Source organism: Ursus arctos, unplaced genomic scaffold (assembly GCF_023065955.2).
Source record: "Ursus arctos isolate Adak ecotype North America unplaced genomic scaffold, UrsArc2.0 scaffold_12, whole genome shotgun sequence".
Classification (NCBI taxonomy): Eukaryota; Metazoa; Chordata; class Mammalia; order Carnivora; family Ursidae; genus Ursus; species Ursus arctos.
The window spans coordinates 20351276-20372516 of record NW_026622786.1 but is presented as its reverse complement, the minus strand read 5'-3'; positions in this window follow the sequence as shown (position 1 = coordinate 20372516).

Here is a 21241-nt window from a genome sequence, read left to right as displayed (position 1 = left end):
TTTACTTTCAAGCCCTATAGGGGTACTTTACTGTTAACTTTTACACACTAGGCTTTTTTTTTTTTTTTTAAGGATTTTATTTATTTATTTGACAGAGATAGAGACAGCCAGCGAGAGAGGGAACACAAGCAGGGGGAGTGGGAGAGGAAGAAGCAGGCTCATAACGGAGGAGCCTGATGTGGGACTCGATCCCAGAACGCTGGGATCACACCCTGAGCTGAAGGCAGACGCTTAACCGCTGTGCCACCCAGGCGCCCCTACACACTAGGCTTTTATTTGTTATTGTTAATTGCCACGGTACCACCCGCAACACCGCGGCCGGTGATTCAGGAGAAGGACGAGGCACAGACAGGCTAGCTTGTGAAAGAGAGCATGGGTGCAGGGGACCACCACCAGGCATGCCACCGCCAAGAGTGCGATCACCCGAACAGCTGCAACCTCGTGTATTTATTGGCAATAAACAATCAAAGACAATCAAGGGAGTGATCCGTATTACATCCTAGTGAATAGGAGCACATCACGGGGAAGGTCACGGGATTAGATGATGTAACGTTCAGCAAGTGAGGCCTATTCTTAAACATGTTTCTGTGGACCCTGCGGGCTATTGTCAAGAGCAATCAAGTTTCCGTTGGGGCAGCGTTCTGCCCTGAGTGAGCCGGGCGTTCCCAACTGCTGGACAAGCTGGAGGTTCCCGGCCACTGGGGCAAGCCAGGCATTCCCGGCCGCTTGGCTGTGACATTTACACTAAAGCCCACAAGGTCACAAACATGTTTTCCTATTATATCCTTAGCATAAGTTCTCGGCCAGGGGCTGCTGCAGTTAATATATGTTTATCTTTCAAAAATTCTCCCTCTATAACTGCATCTTATTGTGTGAAAGCTGTGAGGGAGAAAAAGAAGGACATATAAGGAAGTAAACTTATGTTGAAACTTGGAAATTTGCTGTTTCTTGAGATTATTGTTAGTACTTCTGTGTAACATTATATAATCTTAAGCTTTAAAGGTAATGGAATTCAACATATAAGGCACAAAATTAAGCTTAGATGGAAGTAACTACCTTCTCTCCCACCCACCTTTCCCAGTTCACTGATGCAGTCAGTGTACCCAAATATGCCCTCAAGAGACTCTGATTATCTTAGTAAGTCCCAAACCAAACCCAAGTAAATGATATAGCATCACCAGAAGAATTGCTGGCATAAAAAATTCTTAATATCTGACCCTGAAATAAATAAAAACAGTCTAAGACATTGGGATATCATTGTTATGTCAGATTCTAAGATGGTCCCCCAAGATTTTCTCTCCCTGAACCAGTGACATACAATGTTATGGAATAGTCACTCTCATGATTAGGTTATGTTCTATGCCACAGTTGACCTTAGAAAGCAAAATTATCCTAGCTAGAACTGATCCAACAGGTAAGCCCTTTCTTCACGAAGAAAGATTTCAATGTGAGAGAAGAATTTGATGGGGGGGGGGGGATTCTCTATTGTTGGCTTTGGAAATGGAAAGAATATGTGCCAGGAATGTGAGGTCTTTAGGAGCTTAGAGCCCCTTGCTGATCCAGCAAGGAAATAGGGGCTTCAGTCCTATTACTGCAAGAAACCGCATCCTGCCTCAGCCACATGAGCTCAGAGGAGATCCCTAAGCTCCGGGTGAGCATGCAGCTCAACTGAAACCTATTTTAGCTTTGATTTGAGACCCTGAACAAAGAGCCCAAACTTGGACAACTCACCTACAGAACAATAAATGGGTATTGTTTAAAGTTTGTGGAAATTTTTTATGCAGCAACAGGAAAATAATATAATCGTGAAGGCCAATCTGAATAACTAACTTCTACCTCCTCCCCGATGAGTACCAGCATCTCACCACGTGCAACCACTTCTATTAGGTTTTTCTCTCTTAACCAAAATTCTTTTCCATCTTAGAATAATAATAGTTACTCTTGATTGATCACTTTCAACACCCAGTACTGAAATATTCATGGGTTATTTCAATCAGTTGTCTCATTGACCCTATGTTGAAGATGCTATTTACTATTCCAATTTTACTGAAGAGAAAACTGGCAGATCTTTGCCTTTACGATTGTTTTGGGGTTCTATGAACCACACCCATATAAGATGGCAAGCTTAATTGATAAATATTGTGTGTGTGCTGACTGTTCCACTGACACACACCACACAGACTTTCCTGAACATATATATACGTATATGTGTGCGTATAATTTTTGAGACAGTCTTGTAAAAATGAAGTCATTTTGTATAAAGTTGTCTGTTTCTTTTTTTTATTCCTTCAATATATAGCAACACAGAATCTTGTGGAATATATTAAGGATATATTAAGGTCTTTGGTCTTTATGATGAGAACAGTAAAGATTATTAAGCTGAAAAGGTGACAAGATCAGCTTTGTATTTGGAAAATTACATTGGTTGCAGAAGAGAAGAGGGTTAGAGTTGTTGCAGGAAGACCAATTAGTCATTTATTTCAGTGATCCAAGCAAGGGATGACAATGGTTTAGGTTGGAATAACAATAGGTGGTGACGGTGAGAAGTCAGTAGATTCAAGAATGAATATGTAGGAAATAAAGCCTACGTTTTCCTATGTTTTATGGAACATAGATGGATGTTTGTTTCATTTGCCGAGTTGGTGCTATTTTCTTTCTATTTCTCCCCGTACTCCAAAAAGGGCCAAATTGGAGGGGAAGATCATGAGTTCAGTTTGATTGTTAGGTAACCGCAATAGCAGCCCAAGCTGGTAAGAGGGCAGACTCGCAGGTGGTATGGCCAGCTCTTCGTCTACGGTCACTCATAAGCATTTGAGGAATGCTTCAACCGCCTGAGGTGCTCACTCTTACGGGCTTCCATTGATTTTTAACTTCTCTCTCCTTGAGGAAAGAAACAAACCTCTGTCCTCTCTGTACTGGATTCTACCTCCTCTCAGCTCTGCTTGGATGATTTTCTATCCCAACCAAAATGGTCTTGTTATCCAGGCTCTAATAATGTTTTTAAGAAATACATTGCAGAAGTCTTTACTTAAAATGTTATACATTTTTCTGAGTATAAAAGCAATACCTCTTTAATTAAGAACATGTGTACAATATAGAAAAGAATACAGAAATAAATAGAAATAATTCTAATTGTACTATTCAGTCACACGGTCTGAATGGAGGCTCTTTGAATTGTATAATTGGTATCTAGATTGATATCTACTATCGATTAGGGTTTTTCCTCAGTTTTTTTTTTTTTAAGTAAAGCACTGAGGAAAAAAAGAAAATATGCTGTATATGTGTTCATTTATACATATTTTCCCCAGTGAATACAGTTTGAAAATCTCTCCAGTTTCATTTAAATTTAGCCACAACAAAAAAGCTCTAGAGGAAAACCCATGTACTTAAAATATACCAAAGTACAAGTGATAAAAATCCTATTTTTACAAATGAAATATTTTCATTTCCTATGCCTGTAAAAGCGTGATTCAAAAAGTAAAATTGCAATAAAACGTGTCACAGAAATTGTCAGATTGTGAAATGGTCAAATAATGAAAGAGAAAAGTGGCTAGAATTTGGGACTAGCTATTAGGAAATCTGAACTTTAAAATTCCTTCTATTACTTACAATTCAGAAAGCAAATGTACCCAGGGTTAGCAATCAAGGCCTTTATTTCTGTTAACTACTCTTATTTCTTCCTATTTTTTCCCCAAATTTGGACTATGAGGCTAGAGATAAACAGTATTTAGTCAGAACCAACAATGTCTTAGATATTATGATATAATTTTTAAATATTTTTATAATAAAAAATGTTCATACACAGAAGGGTGAACAGTATAATAAACTCCATTTACCCATATCCCAGGTCTAAGAATTATTATTATTTTACTAATCCTGTTTTAGGTATTGCTGCCTCCTCATTTTTTGTACTAAAGTATTTTAAAGCAAATTCCAGATGTAATGTTATTTCCACTCTAAAACTACCCAATTGTGTTAAAAGTTACATATATAGTATATTATTTTATTACTTGAGACAAACTTCTACTGAAGACAGTGCGACGGGGGCACCTGGATGGCTCAGTCGGTTAAGCATCTTCCTTCGGCTCAGGTCATGAACCCAGAGCCCTGGGATGGAGCCCCACATGGGGCTCCCTGCTGAGTCAGGAGTCTGCTTCTCTCTTTCCTTCTGCCCCTCACCTTGCTCTTTCTCTCTCGCATGCGCATGGTCTCGCTCTCAAATAAATAAATATAATTAAAAAAAAAGACGCTGCAACATAAGTCATAAATGTATATGAAATGCATTAAAATATTTCAAAAATATTTTATAATATCCTATAATAACATATGAAATATAACATATTACAATTTACTTGATTCCACAAAAATTTGTTAGTGTCTTTTACTGGGCTGGGAGACTGTCTGGCTTCCAAAATATATTTTGAACTGGTTCTGAAGCCTTGGGTAAGTTACTTAACCTTCATGGTACTGTGTTAATTAGGGTTCTTTGTGTGGCAGTGACCTATACTAAACTTAGATTAACTAAAGCAAAAGAGGAAATTAATTTGATGGATGTTGGGGTATCTGATGGAATAAACAAGCACTGGGCAAAAGGTTCAGGGACTCAGGGGTCAGAGACTTGAGTCCTGATGGAGTTTTCATCCCTGTTTCTCTGTATTGGCCTCTCTTGTTCCCAAGAAGTTTTCTCTTAAGTGATAGAAAACACTGATGTTAACAGTTTTATAACTTAGAGTTTATCAAAATCTAACACTTTTCATAAAGATACCAACTTCTGGAACAATCAACTGTGGTCAGGGGTAAAATGAAGTAATTTAAGAATACAGAAATAGAAATCATGTGAATGGAATAGGTGAAATGTAGTTCTCAGGAAAGCTGGGAGAAAGGATGTTGTGCTAACAATCACATACACATTCTCTGTGGGGACTAAATGATTTTATCTGTAAAATGAAATATTTGAATTACATGATTGTTGAGGTACCATCTAGTTCTGAATATATACCTCTTCCAAAGTCCCTAAAAATGTCTCTAAGAAGTTTGCTACTTTCGAAGGAAGGAGAAACAATAAATAAATAATAAAATGTCCTGTAATATGAGTTTATCTAAAGTTCAAGACTACAATGTGACATTTTTAAGCATATATTTTAAGGTGACAGGCCATTAATATGAAACTTTAATAAGAGAAGAAACCAAAAAGGGACAATATCATTTTGCACTAAATACATCTGAACTGTGCTGTCATACTGACATTCCCAAAACTTAGAAATTATGGTAAAGTAAAATAAAGAATGAGATATTTTTTGTGTAAAAAACAAGAGCTTATTTCTCATTTCTAGTATTTCATATTTTGCAATTTCAGCTTTGGTCATTTTAAAACTTATCTAAACCTTCTTTATAGCCTTAATGCTCATAACATAGCATAAAAATTTATTATGTTTTCACATTGAAACCCCAATATGATTTTTTTTGGTATAGACATTTTATTTTATGTTACTTTATTCAGTAATTATTTGTTGAGTGTCCAGTGAATATGTTAGGTTCTGATAAACAAAAAACATCTTCAATGCACATAGTATTTCTCTTTATTTCTTTAAATTTTAGTATGGAAACTTCAAACTAGCACAAAAGTAGAGAAATTGATATAATGAACTCTTATATACCATCACCTGGCTTCAGTGATAATCAACTCAATCTCTTCAATCTGTTAGAAACAATGCAAACATTCCATTTCCCCTGTCGAAATGGTATCAGGAAAAGCCAATGACAATAGAAGGTTCAAATAAAATCCAGAGTCTCATAACGTAATACAAAGATGTCCATATTTCAATAGAAAATCATTCATCGCACCAAGAATGAAAAAGATCTAAATTTTAGAAAAAGATGTCAATAGATGTCAACAATGAGATGACAGAGATGACAGAATTATTTGACAAAATTTTAAGCTTTTTTAAAAAAGATTTATTCATTGTGGGGGGGAGGGTCAGAGGGAGAGAATCTCAAGCAGACTTTCTGCTGAGCACAGAGCCCAATGCAGGGCTTGATCTTATGACCTATGAGAACATGACCCTTGAGATCCTGACCTGAGTCAAAACCAAGAATCAGATGCTTAACTGACTAAGCCACACAGGTGCCCTTATTTGACAAAATTTTAAAGCAGCCATGATAAAAATGCTTAAACAAGCATGTAAAAAACACACTTAAGACAAATAAAAAAGGAGAATGCTCAAACTATATGAGGCAAAAACTGATAAAACTGCAAGAAAAAATAGGTGAATACACTATCATAGTTGGAATCTTCAACATCTCTGTATCAGAAATGGACAAATCTGACAGACAGAAAAATCAGTAAGGACATAGTTAAACTCAACAACACCATCAATCACTGGGGTGTAATTGACATCTATAGACCACTTCATCCAACAATAGCAGAACACACATTTTTTCTCAAGCTAATGTGGGACACTCACCAAGATAGACCATTTACCAGGTTACAAGACATATCTTAAAAATTTAGAAGAATAGAAAACTATAGACCTTTATTTCTCATGAATATAGATGCTTAAATGCTAAACAAAATATTAGCAAATTAAATCCAACAATGTATAAAAAGAATTATACACCATGACCAAACGGGATTTATCCCTGGCATGCAAGGCTGAGTCAACATAAATTTTAATAATAATAATAATAATAATAATAATAATAATAATAATGTAATCCATCACATAAATAGGCTAAAAAAGAAAAAAACTGTATTATATTAATAAATGCAGAAAAAGTGTTTGACATAATTGGACATTCATTCATTATAAAAACTCACAGAAAATTAGCAATACAGGAGAATTTCCTCAATGTGATAAAGAATATTTAGAAAAACCCTATAGCTAATATTATACTTAATGGTAAGAAACTAGAAGCTTTCCCACTAAGATCAGGAACAAGGCAAGAATGTCCTCTTTCACCACTCCTTTTCAACCCTGTTCCAATAAGGAAATAAAAGGTAATACAGATTAGAAAAGAAGAAATACAGTAATCTTTGACATATGACATAACTGTTTATATAGAAAAGAAGAAATACAGTAATCTTTGACATACGACATAACTTTATTTAGAAAGTTCAATAGAATCAAAAACAACAAAAAAACTCCTAGAACTAATCAATAATTATAGCAAGGTTGCAGGATACAAGGTTAATATACAAAAGTCAATTACTTTCCTATATACAACAATGAACAGTTGGAATTTGAAATTAAAAACACAGTACAATTTACATTAGCAACCCTGAAATGCAATATTTAGGTATAAATTCTACAAAATATGCACAAAATCCATAAAACTATTTATAGTAAATAACTGTAAAACTGATTCACAAAATAAAAGAACTAAATAAATAGAGAGATATTCCATATTAATTTGATGATTCAACATTGCCAAGGTGTCAGTTTTTCTCAACTTGATCTATCAATTCAATATAATTTCAATCAAAATCCCAGAAAGTTAGTTTCTGCATATTGAGAAATTGATTCTAAAGTTTATATGAAGAGGAAAAATACCCAGAGTAGCCAATACAATATTGAAGGAGAAGAAAAAAAAATTGGAAGACTGACACTACCTGAGTTCAAGACTTAATATAGAACTATAGTATTCAGGAGAGTGTAGCATTGGGTAAAGAATAAACAATTACATCAAAGGAATAGAATGGAAAGCCCAGGAATAGACCCCATTAATATGCTCATTTTTGACAAAAGATCAAAGGCAACAATGTAATACAGCACCTTAAGAAACGGTGCTGGTACAGCTAGCCATCCACATGCTAAAAAAATAAAATAAATAAATAAAATAAATAAAATAAAATAAATAAAATAAAAAAGAATGTAGATACAGATCTTATACCCTTCACAAAAATTAACTTAAAAAGAATCATAGACTTAAGTGCAAAATACAAAATTATAAAACTCTTAGAAAATAACATAGGAGAAAACCTAGATGACTTTGGGTATGTCATTGCCTTTTTAGATACAACACCAAAGGAAGGATCCCAATGAAATAAATAATTGATAAGCTGGACTTCATTAAAGTGAAAAACTTCTGGGATGTGGAAAAAGGGGAACACTCTTCACTGTTGGTGGTAATGCAAATTGATGTAGCCACTGTGGAAAACAGTATGGAAATTACTCAAAAATTGAAAAATAGAACTGTCCTACCATTTAGTAATTGCACTGGTGGGTATCACCCCCCAAATACAAAAACACCAATTCAAAGGGATACTATGTTTATAGCAGCATTATTTACAATAGCCAAGATATGAGGCAGCCCAAGTGTTCATCAATTGATTAATAGATAAAGAAGATGGTATATTTATACACAATGGAATATTATTCAGTCACAGAAAAGAATGAAATCTTGCCATTTGCACTGACATGGATGCAATGACATGGATTTCACATACTGCTAAGTGAAATAAATCAGTCAAAGAAAGACAAGTTCATATAACTTTACTCATATGTAGAATTTAAAGCAAAACAAATGAACAAAGAGAAAAAATAAGACAGAGAGGGAAAGAGAGAAATCAAGAAACAGACTCTTAATTATAGAGAACAAACTGATGGTTACCAGAGGGCAGGTAGGTGGGGGAGATAAGTTAAATAAGTGATAGGGATTAAGGAGTGCTCTTGTTGTAATAAGCACAGGGTGATGTATGGAAGTGTTGAATTACTATATTGTATACCTGAGACTAATATAACACTGTATGTTAACTAACTGGAATTAAAATTAAAACTTAAAATAAAAAAATAAAAGTGCACTGGTAAAAGATTGTGATTTGGCTTTTCTCCCTGTCAGAAAGACAAATTTTTCTTGAATTGTTGGTCTGCTCTTGGTAAAAATTTGTAACACAGTTTGTCTTTATCTGCCCAGAAAAAAAAGTTTCTATGTTTTGTCTCTATCAGCCCTCTGACTACTTATTAAGGTCATGTCTCTTCAATATTAAAGAGCTAACTTTTGCTAGCAAGTATGTAACCTTCTGTATTTGCATTTAGAATCCCTTATTGCCACTTCGGTTAAATAGATAACTAGGTTATCTCACCAGGAGATGTACTTTAAAAGAATAGCTAAAAGAAGTTCTCTAATAGAAAGGAAATGATGAACTAATGTAACATAGACAATCAGGAAAGAAGAAAAAACACAGTAAGCCCAAATTAAGGATAAATACCCTGGGCTTTTCTCCTTTTGAATTTTAAAAAGTATATTTGATGCTTTTAGCAAAAATTTTATCTGATGTGGTTTTAAACATGTACAGAGAAAATATTTTAAATGATATCCTATAAATGGAGGAGGGTAAAAGAACAGTAAAAAAAAAAAAAGTAATTGATTTCTATATTGTACTAGTAAAATTTAATGCCTACAGCAAAAATTACAAAAACTATGTAAAGAAATAGATTTAAAAACATAGATAAAAATGAAATTCTAGAAAAGATTCATGTGACCTACAAGGAGGCAGAACAAAATGAAGCAATTTCTTGAGTCTCTGAATTGAGGCAACTAAACAATGAGAAACAGAATGAGCAGAAAACAAACAAACAAAAATAGCTAACTTAAAATCTAATGTGTTAATACTTACTTAGTATAAATAGTCTGAATACATCAATTAAAAGAGATTGGCAGAATGGATTTAAGAACTTGACCCAACTCTGTTGTCTACAAACAACTCATTTCAAATACAAAAATATAGGTAGAGGAAGATGGTGGCAGAGTCGGAAGACCCTAGGCTCACCTTGTCCCAGGAACACACCTAGATAACTATTAAATCATCCTAAATATCCCAGAAATATGTGAAAACTGACAGAACAAACTCCACAACAAAAACAAGAGAAGAGGCCATATTGAAGAAGGTAGGAAGGGTGAAAACTGGGTTTAGGGGAGAAATGGATCATGGTGCTGTGGAGGGGAGGGAGCTGTGGTCAGGGAGAAGGGTTAGAGAAAGAGGAAGACAGATGGGAAGGTACAAGGAGAATGTTTCCCCAAAACCATTGGCTTGTAAAATTGGGCTGAATTTCATGAGTTCTTGCAACCAGTGGGGCTGAAAGCCTAGAATTTAAAGGTCAGCAAGCTTGTCTGCGATAGAACCCAGAGGATATCCTGCTGAACCTGGAGCAAAGGCAGGTAAACAATGTGGGGGCAGAAAGCATGGAAACAGTGATCTGAAGAATATCTGGGACTCACAGTGGGGAAATTATTCACTCATTTTGGAGCACATCACTGAGAGGTAGCATTCACAAAGACACCTCTCTGGGAACAAAGTTGCTGGCTGGTGCCATTTCCCTCACCCACCTTTCAGCATAAACACAGACCCACCTACAGGAAGCAGTGTAGCATTGACACTGGCTGCCTAACTTGCACACATGAAGCTCCACCCCCCTGCACTCCAGTGGAAATGCCCTCTTCAGTCACACTTGCTTCAGTTCCAGCACATTGGGTTCCAGAAGGCCAGCAGGGACTTCACTGCCCATATCATGTCTCCCAACCAAAGAGTTCTACAGGGCTCCATTTCTAGTGGAGGTAGTGTCAGGTATCATTTCACAAGCAGACCAGAGCATACCTAACTAAAATTCACCCCATTCAGGCCAGGGCTTGAACACTGCCCACAGCAGGCAAGGACAGCTTCTGCACATGGTGTGCTTGAGGATAGAGCAGCCCAAACACAACAGCAGAGTGCATACAGTACTCTAATCCCCGAAGCACCAGGCCCTGGGCACTACATGACCTCTTCTTCATAGGCCATTACTTTCAGGAGAAGGAGACATAACTGGCTTTTTTTACAAAGAGAAGAAGGCAGAGACTTAGACGAAACCAAGACAGAGGAATTTATCCCAAATGATAGAACAAGATAAGCCTGGCCAAAGATCTAAGTGAAACAGATATAAGCAACATGCCTGGTGGAGAATTTAAAGCAACAGTCATAAGGATACTCACCACTGAGCACCTTACCACAGAGATAAAAGAATTAAAAAAGAATCAATCAGAAATGAAGAGTTCAGATTGGAAACAGGCTTGATGCAATGAACAGCATGCTAAAAGAAACAGAGGAATGAGTTAATGACCTAGAAGACAAAGTAATGGAAAGCAATGAAGCTAAACAAAGGAAAGGAAGAATTATGGAACACAAGAATAAATATAGGGACCTCAGTGACTCCATCAAATGTAGTAACATTTATTGTAGGAATTCCAGAAGAAGACAGAAAAAGGGGCAGAAAATTTATTTGAAGAAATAATAGCTGAAAACTTTCCTAATCTGGGGAAGGAAATAGACATCCAGATCCAGGAGGCACACAGAACTCCCAATTAAAATCAACAAAAGCAGGCTACCCACCCAGACATACAGTAATTTAATTAATAAAATATGGGAAAACCCATAAGGCTAGCTGGAGATTTCTCAACAGAAACTTGGCAAGCCAGAAGGGAGTGACATGATATATTCAAAGTGCCGAATGGGAAAAATCTGTAGCTAAGAATACTCTATCCAGTAAAGCTACCATTCAGATTAGAAGGAGTGATAGATTTTCCCAGACAAATAAGGACTAAAGGAGTTCATGACCACTAAACCAACCCTGCAAGAAATATTAAAGGGGACTCTTTGAGTGGCAAAAAAAAGTAGAAAGGAACAGAGAAAATCTACAATGACGTTACAGATAATATAATGGCACTAAATTCATATCTATCAATAATCACTCTGAATGTAAATGGACTAAATGCTCCAATATTGGACGAACTAGACTTTTAAAAAAGACTGTAATGAAAGACAAAAAGGGCACTATATGATAAAAAGGGGACAATCCAACAAGAAGATATAACAATTGTAAATATTTATGCACCCAATATGGGAGGACCCAAATATATAAAACAATTAATAATGAACATAAAGGAACTATTTGATAATAATACAGTAATAGTAGGGGACTTTAACAACCCACTTACATCATAGGACAGATCATCTAAACAGAAAATAAACAAGCAAACAATGGCTTTGAATGACACACTGGGCCAGATAGACTTAACAGATATATTCAGAACATTTCACCCTTAAACAGCAAATACACATTCTTTTCAAGTGCACATAAACATTCTCCAGAATAGATAACATATCAAGTCACAAAGCAGGCTTTAACAAATATAAAAAGATTGAAATCATACCATGCACCTTTTCTGACCATAACACTATGAAATTAGAAGTCAACCACAAGAAAAAATCTGAAAAGATAACAAATGCATGGAGGTTAAACAACATGCTACTAAACAATGAATGGATCAATCAGGAAATCAAAGAAGAAATTTAAAAAATACATGGAAACAAATGAAAATGAAAACACAATGGCCTGAAACCTGTGGAATGCTGCAAAAGTGGTCCCAAGGGGAAGTAATAGCAATACAGGCCTACCTCAAGAAGCAAGAAAAATCTCATATGAACAACTTAACCTTACACCTAAAGGAGCTAGAAAAAGAACAACAAGTGAAGCCTAAAGCCAACAGAAGGAAGGAAATAATAAAGACTAGAACAGAAATAAATGATATAGAAACTAAAAGCACAATAGAACAGATCAATGAAATCAGGAGCTGGTTCTTCAAAAAAAAATTGATAAACCTCTAGTCACATTTATCAAACAGAAAAGAGGACTCAAATAAAATCACAATGAAAGGAGAAATAAGCACCATCAGAGAAATACAACCAATTATAAGAGAATATTGTAAAAAAACTATTGTTGAACAGCCTGTAAGAAGTGGATAAATTCGTAGAAACATATAAATTACCAAAACTGAAACAGGAAGGAATTGAAAACTTGAACAGACTGATAACCAGCAAAGAAAGTAAATCAGTAATCAAAAACTCTCAACAAACAAAAGTCCAGGACCAGAATGGCTTCACAGGTGAATTCTACCAAACATTTAAAGAAGAGTTAATACTTATTCTTCTCAAACTATTAAAAAAGTTTGAAAAGGAAGAAAAACTTTTAAATTCATTCTTTGAGTCCAGCATTACCCTGTTGCCAAAACCAGATAAAGATACCACTTAAAAAAAGAGAGAACTATTGGCCAATATCCCTGGAACATAGATTCAAAAATCTTTAGTAAAAAATACTAGCAATCCAAGAATACATTAAAAAAATCATTCCAACAATACATTAAAACCAAATCCAACAATACATTAAAAAAATCATTCACCACAATCAAGTGAGATTTATTTCTGGGTTGCAAGGATAGTTCCATATTTGCAAATCAACCAACATGATACATCACATTAACCAAAAAAGGTGATCATTTCAGTAGATGCAGAAAAGGCATTAACAAAGTACAACATCCATTCATGATAAAATCCCTCCACAAAGTAGGTTTAGAAGGAACATACCTCAACATAATAAAGACCATATATGAAAAACCCACAGCTAACATCATCCTCACTGGGGGAAAACTGAGACCCTTTCCCCAAAGGTCAGGAACAAGACAAGGATGTCCACTCTCACCACTTTTACTCAACATAGTACTAGAAGTTTTAGCCACAGCAAACAGACAGTAAAATGAAATAAAAGCCATACCAGTCAGCAAGGAAGAGGTCAATTTTTCACTATTTGCAGATGACGTGATAATATATTTAAAAAACCTGGAAAACTCTACCAAAGAACTTCTAGAACTGATAAACAAATTCAGTAAAGTTACAGGATACAAAATCAATGTACAGAAATCTGTTGCATTTCTATACACCAATAAGGAAGCAGCAGAGAGAAATTAAGGAATCAATCCCATTTACAATTGCACGAAAACCCGTAAGATACCTAGGAATAAACCTAATGAAAGAAATGGAAGATCTAACTTCTTTGACATCAGCTCTAGCAACTTCTTTCTTGATATGTCTCCTTAGGCAAGGGAAACAAAAACAAAACTATTGGGACTTCATCAAAATTAAAAGCTTCACAGTGAAGGAAACAATTGACAAAACTAAAAGGCAACCTTCAGAATGGGAGAAGATATTTGCAAATGACATATCTGATAGAGGGTTAGTATCCAAAATATATAAAAAAATATAAAATTCAACACCCCAAAATGAATAATCCAGTTAAAAAGTGGGCAGAAGACAGGAATAGACATTTTTCCAAAGAAGACATCCAGAGGGCTAACAGACATATGAAAATATACTCACCGTCACTCATCATCAGGGAAATACAAATCAAAACTACAATGAGATACCACCTCACACTTGTCAGAATGGCTAAAATCAACAGCACAAGAAACAAGTGTTGGTGACGACGCAGAGAAAGGGGAGCCCTCTTGCACTGTTGGTGGGAACGAAACTCATACAGCAATTCTGGAAAACAGTATGGAGATTTTTCAGAAAGTTAAAATAGAACTACCCTATGATTCAACAATTGCTCTACAGATATTTACCCAAAGGATACAAAAATACTAATTCAAGGGGATACATGCATCCTGACAATGTTTATAGCAGCATTATCAACGATAACCAAATTATGGAAACATCCTGTGTCCATCAATTGCTGAAAGGATAATGAAGAAGTTATATGTATGTATATATAATGGCATATTACTCAGCCTAATACAAAATTTCAGACTATCATAATATAAAAATAAAATATATAAAAGAGGGATCACTTGGTTAAGCATCTGCCTTCAGCTCAGGTCATGATCCCAGGGTCCTGGGATCAAGCCCCATGTGGGGCTCCCTGCTGATCAGGGAGCTTGCACCTCCCTCTCCCTCTGCCGCTACCCCTGCTTGTACTCTTTCACGTGCTCTCCTTCCCATTCTGTCTCTCAAATAAATACATAAATAAATAAACACATTCTTTTAAAAAGTATAAAAGACATATCACGCAAACCTTAAAGGAGAGTAGGGGTTCCTGAATGGATCACTTGGTTAAGCATCTGACTCTCGATTTCAGCTCAGGTAGTGATCTCAGGGTTGTGAGATTGATTCCCGCATTGGGCTCTGTTTGAGATTCTCTCCTTCTCCCTCTGCGCCTCCTCCCAACTCACACTCACACTCTCTCTCAAATAAATAAATAAAATCTTTAAGAAAACAATATAAAGGAAAGCAGGAGTGACTACATTAATATCAGATAAAGTATACTTCAGAGCAAATAAAATTACCAGAAGCAGAAAGGCACATCATATAATAGTGTCAATCCACCAAGAAGCCATAGCAATTAGAAAAATTCAACATTACCATCACACAACACATTCTAATCTATATTTATAGAACCCCTAATTGACAAGAGAATTCACATTTTTTCAAAGTGTCCATGGAAGTTTGGCCACATCCAGATGCATAAAATAAACCTCAACATATTTAAAATCATTGAAATCGGGTGCCTGAGTGGCTCTGTGGGTTAAACTTCTGGCTTTGGCTCAGGTCATGATCTCAGGGTCCTGGAATTGAGCCCCGTGTCAGGCTCTCTGCTCAGCAGGGAGCCTGCTACTCCCTCTACCTCTGCCCCTCCCTCCATTTGTGCTCTCTCTCTCTCTTTCAAATAAAAATAAATAAATTGTTTAAAATAATTGAAATCACACGGAGTGTGTTCTCTAAATACAGTGGTATCAAATTAGAAATTAATAATAGAAAAAGAAAAATAATAGAAAAGTATTTTCTAATAATAATAGAAAACCTGTAGTCATTTGGAAACAAAACACATCTAAATAATCGATGGGTCTGGTAATGAAACGCTCAAGGGAAATGTAAAACAAAATACATTGAACTGAATGAACATGAAAATACAACAGCATCAAAATTCATGGGAATAGCTAACTTAGTTCCTGCAGGTAAAATTCTCAATTCAATAATCTAAGCCCTACCTCAAGAACCTAGAAAAAAAAAGAGGTAAATAAATTGAAAGTCAGCAAAAGGAAGGAAATAATAAATATAAAAGCAGCAATCAATGTCAATAGAGAAAATTAATGAACTAAAGAGCTAGTTCTATGAAAAGATCAATAAAATTGGCAACTATAGCAAGACTGACAAAAAAGGGAAAAGATAAATTACTAACAACAGGAATGAAACAGAGAATGAAACAGATCCTGCCGATATCCAAGTGATAAAAGAACACTATGAAAAATTCTACCCCTATACGTTTGATATCTTCAACAATTATAGACTAGGTTTTTGAAAAACATAGTTTGCAACTCACCAAATATGAAATAGATAATTTGAATGGCTCTACAACTCTTAAGATAATTGAATTTACAGTCAGAAAGAAATCTTCAGGGCCAGGTTATTTCACTGGAGAATGCTAACAAATATTTAAAGAACTAACATTGATTCTGCACAATCTTTTCCAGAAAATAAAAGAGGAGGGAATCCTTCCCAATTCATTAAAAAAAATATATATTAACCCAATTCCAAAACCCGACAAAAAGAGTACAAAAAAAGAAAAAAGAAAGCTATAGACCTAAATCCCTTATATACATATAGATGTGAAACTTCTTATGTTTTAACAAATAGAATTCAGCAATACATAAAAATAATTATACATTATGACTACATTGGATTTATTCCAAGGTTGTGAGGCTGGTTCAATTTTTGAAAATCAATCACTGTACTACACAATATTAAACAGGCTAAAGAAGAAAAATCACATGGACATATAAAAATCAACGCAGAAAATCCATTTGATGAAATTCAGCACCCATTCGTGATAAAAAAAAATCTCAGAAAATATGAATAGAGAGGAATTTCAATTCGATAAAAAACAACTACAAAAATCTACATGGTGAAAGATGGAATGCTTTCCATCTTAAAATCATATACAAGGTGGAGCACCTGGATGTCTCAGTCAGTTAAGCGTCTGACTCTTGGTTTTGGCTCAGGTCCTGAGTTCGAGCCCTTCTTCAGGGTATGCACTCAGCCTGGAGTGTGCTTCAGATTCTCACTCCCTCTCCCTCTGCTTCCGCCCCAACTTGTGTGCTTGTGCTCTCTCTCTCTCTCTTTCTAAAATAAATAAATAAATAAATAAATAAATAAATAAATAAAATCAAAGGAAAAAAATCAGATACAAGTCAAGGATGGCTACTCTCACTACTCTTCTTCAACATGGCACTAAACATTCTAGCAGTGCAAACAGGCAAGAAAAGAAAAGGCATACAGATCAAAAAGGAAGAAATAAAATTACCCTTATATGTAAATGACATGATTATCTACATAGAATATTCCAAGGGATCTACCAGAAAATTTCTAGAACTAATAAATGAGTTCAGCAAGGCCACAGAAAACAAGATAAACACAAAAATCAGTTGTATTTCTATATATACTAGCAATGAGCAAGTGAGCAAAAAAATTAAAAATACAATACCATTAATTGTTATTTAAAAGAATATTTGTGTAAATATAACAAAACATGTCCAGAACATGCATGCTGAAAACTACACAGTGCTAATAAATAAATAGAAAAAAAATCTTTAAAACATGGTGAGTCATACTGTATTCAGGAGTTGCAAGACTCAAAATAGTAAATATATCAATCTCTCCAATTATTATTTTTTTCAGTAATTACTTCTATTTATTGCTTAATAATCATCTAAACATGTTTTAACAAGTTCCTACATTGGCTTTTTAGCATTTTACTTTGAGTTGAAGAATGCAAGGTTTTCTCTTTTATTTATTTATTTATTTATTTTTAATTTTTTATTTATTTTTTATAATAATTTTTTATTGTTATGTTAGTCACCATACAGTACATCCCAAGTTTTTGATGTAAAGTTCTATGCTTCATTACTTGCGTATAACACCCAGTGCACAATGCAATACATGACCTCCTTAATACCCATCACCGGCCTATCCCAATCCCTCACGTGCCTCCCCTCTAAAGCCCTCAGTTTGTTTAGCTAAACAGGTTTAATGCAATTCCTATCAAAATTCCAGCAATACATTTCATAGATACAGATTACATTATTCTAAAATTTATATACAAAGGCAAAGAATAGCTGAAAACTATTGATAAGGAAGAATAAAGTAGGACAAATTATCTGACTTTAAGATTTTTTATATACTACATTAACCAAGACTCCATGGTATTGGTGGAAGGAAAGGCACTTTTAATGTCTATGCAATTCAACAAAATAGAGAATCCAGAAATATCTTACACAAATATTCTCAACTAATTTTTGATGAAGGTGAAAAGGGAAGTGGATGGAAGAAAGATAGTCTTTTCAACAAATGGTACTGGAACACTTGGACATCCACAGGCAAAAACAAATAAACAAGTAGATCAAAGAAAGAAAAAGAAAAGAAAAAAAAGAGAATTATCTCAGGATGGATCAATGACCTAAATGTAAAAATGCAAAACTACAAAACTTTTAGAAAAACATTAGGAACAAATAGTAAGCTTCTAAACTAGAAATAGAGTCTTTAGATATAATATCAAAAGGATAATCCATGAAAACAGAATTTGGTAAGTTGTCTTCATTTACATTTAAAAAAATTTTGCTCTGGAAAGACCCTGTTAAGGGAATGAAACAATGAGCTACAGAGTAGGAGAAAATATTTACAAACCAAATATCCAATAAAGAATTATAATGTAGAATATATAAATAACACTTAAAACTCAAACAAATAAACAAACAAAAAAACAACTCAAAAGTTAAAACAAACTTCAATTAAAAAATGAACAAAAGACATGGAGAGAAATTTCTTTAAAAAGGATACACAGAGGGCAAGTAAGCACGGGAAGAGTTCAACATCATCTATTAGAGAAATGCTCATTAAAACCACAGCTAGAGATCACTATATGCCTACAAAAATGGCAAAAATAAAAAACAGTGACAACACCAAATGCTGGTGATGATGCCGAACAATCAGTTTGCTCATCCATTGCTGATGAAAATATAAAATAGTACAGTCATTCTTGAAAACAGTTTAATAGTTTCTTATAACATTAAACATGCAACTACCATATGATCCAGCAATTACACACTCCTAGGCATTTATCCCAGAGAAATGAAGACTTATGTACATACAAAGTCTGTACACAAATGTTTATATCATTTTTATTCCTTATAGCCCCGGACCAGAAACAATGGAGATTGTTCTTCCTTGGGTGGTAGTGAAATGAATTGTGATATCCTCATGCCATGGAATACTACTTAGCAATGAAAAAGAATAGACTACTGATAAAGGTAATACCATGAATAAACCTATGCTGAGTGAAACCATTATTTATGAGACATTTTTGAATGACAAAATTATAGAATGAAGAACAGATTAGTAGTTGACAAAGGTTAAGGAGTGAGGGAAGAAAATATGGCCATAAAAGGACAACATGAGAGATCATAGTAGGGACAGAAATGTTCTATGTCTTGACTATATGAATTTTGATATTCCAGTTGTGATCTTGCATTGCAGTTTTGCAAGAGATTACTTTAGGCAAAAATTGAAAAGAGCTCATAGGAACTCTTTGTATTATTTCTATAAAAAGTTTAATAAAAAAGAAAAAAACCTAAGAAAGAGGGGAAATCCTATCCTTTGAAAATGAAACCTGACTAGTTTGTTTAATTTTACTTTCAGGAGAAGCTACATAGTATGGACAATCTCTTTTCATTCTATAATATTCATTTATTTTTGTCCTTGATGAGCTAAAAATGTCAAAACTATTTTTGCATCTACTAAGGAATAACATTATTACTAAAGAGGTTTGGATTTTGTTTTTCCCGTTGAATAAAGGTGAGTAAAAGGTGATTCAAATGAATTAAAAATGAAGGATATTTTTTTCTGTTTGTTTTTCGTTTTCTGTGTGGTATAGAGCATAACAGTAGCTGAATTTTCTTTAGTAAATAAGTCACTGGGAACACTACCTCCAGAACTGAACTGTAAGTCATCTGCATTTTTTCTATTAAATTTTATATGAAGAACGTATTATAAAATTCTATTTGTGTCACTAAAATAATGTAGTTTGATAATGAGTAATTTCTTAAATAGCAAAACTCAGGAAAAGACCTTAGAAAATCTATTGGAAATTTAGCATTTAAAGTATTTGGAGGCTTAAAAATATAAATTAGGATTAGACCATTGCATTTTCAAGAAGTGTTGGGACTCTTCAAATTACATGTAGAGCAATAAATTCAAAGCATTAGATCTGCTTCCACTTCTTCATTTATGTTGAAGCTCGAAGACCAAATGGTCTGCCTAGTGTCACAAGGCGAGGAAATGTGAGAGGCTGTCCTCATACACAATACTTTTACTATCTATTTTAGAATTTTTCTAGACTCAGATTTTTGTATTATCTAATTTAGAATCATTTCCGGATATTTTTTGTTGTTTTTTTAGAATTTAATGTACATCTAAAAATTGTTCCTAAGTTTCTTATGTCTTACTACTGCTAGCTAAGGAACATTTTGAATAAAACATTAAATAACAAAAGAATTAATTAGCCTCTAAGAGCTTGTTATTGGTTTCAAGTAACAGGGAATTTACAAAAGGCTTAATGGGGTTATCTTGATAACTTAACTGTGCTTATTAGTTTATTTTCTGTTTCGAGATGCAATTTTATTTTATAGTGATGGGATCATAATAAAGAAAGATTTCTCTGAAGGTCAAGTTAAAATATGCGGGTATTTGGTTCAGAGTTTATAGATTCTACATTGAAAGGACATTTTAAAAAGGTAAAATAGTTTTAGAGATGCAAAATCTAAAAAGTAAGCAAAGGATAGTTTCCCAAGAGCGCTTACACATTCATTCCAGTCCCTAGAAACCTTTTCAAAAGACGCCAGAGAAGAGTGTGGAGAAAAGCCCTGCAAAACACAGATGGCAACGCGAAGGAAGTAAGGATGTCTGTGAAGCTAGCTATTTGCCTTGGAAAAGGCTTGTTTGAGCTCCTCTTATTTGAGCTGACTGAGATTAATCAAAAAGGAAAATGCAGTAAAACTTTTTTTTCTTTTCTAAGCTCAGGGAAAAAACATTTTAAGAGAGCTTGTTCCATCCTTGCATATGATCAGAGGAGGGCATTACAGGAGCTTAAGCAAGTAAATTACTGGCTCTGATATTTTTCAGAATATTTGCATACCATTAGTTGTTTCTTGGCTTTCTAAAATAGCTTTCCTCCTATCTCAGAGAAGAAATTACCTGCACTTTCCCAAGGTTTACCTTGGATGCCACTGAAGTGTTTTTAAAAACTTTTTACTGTGAAATAATTTTAGATTTGTAGACAAGGTACAAAAATAGAGTGAAGAATTCACCCAGGTAAAATGCCAAATG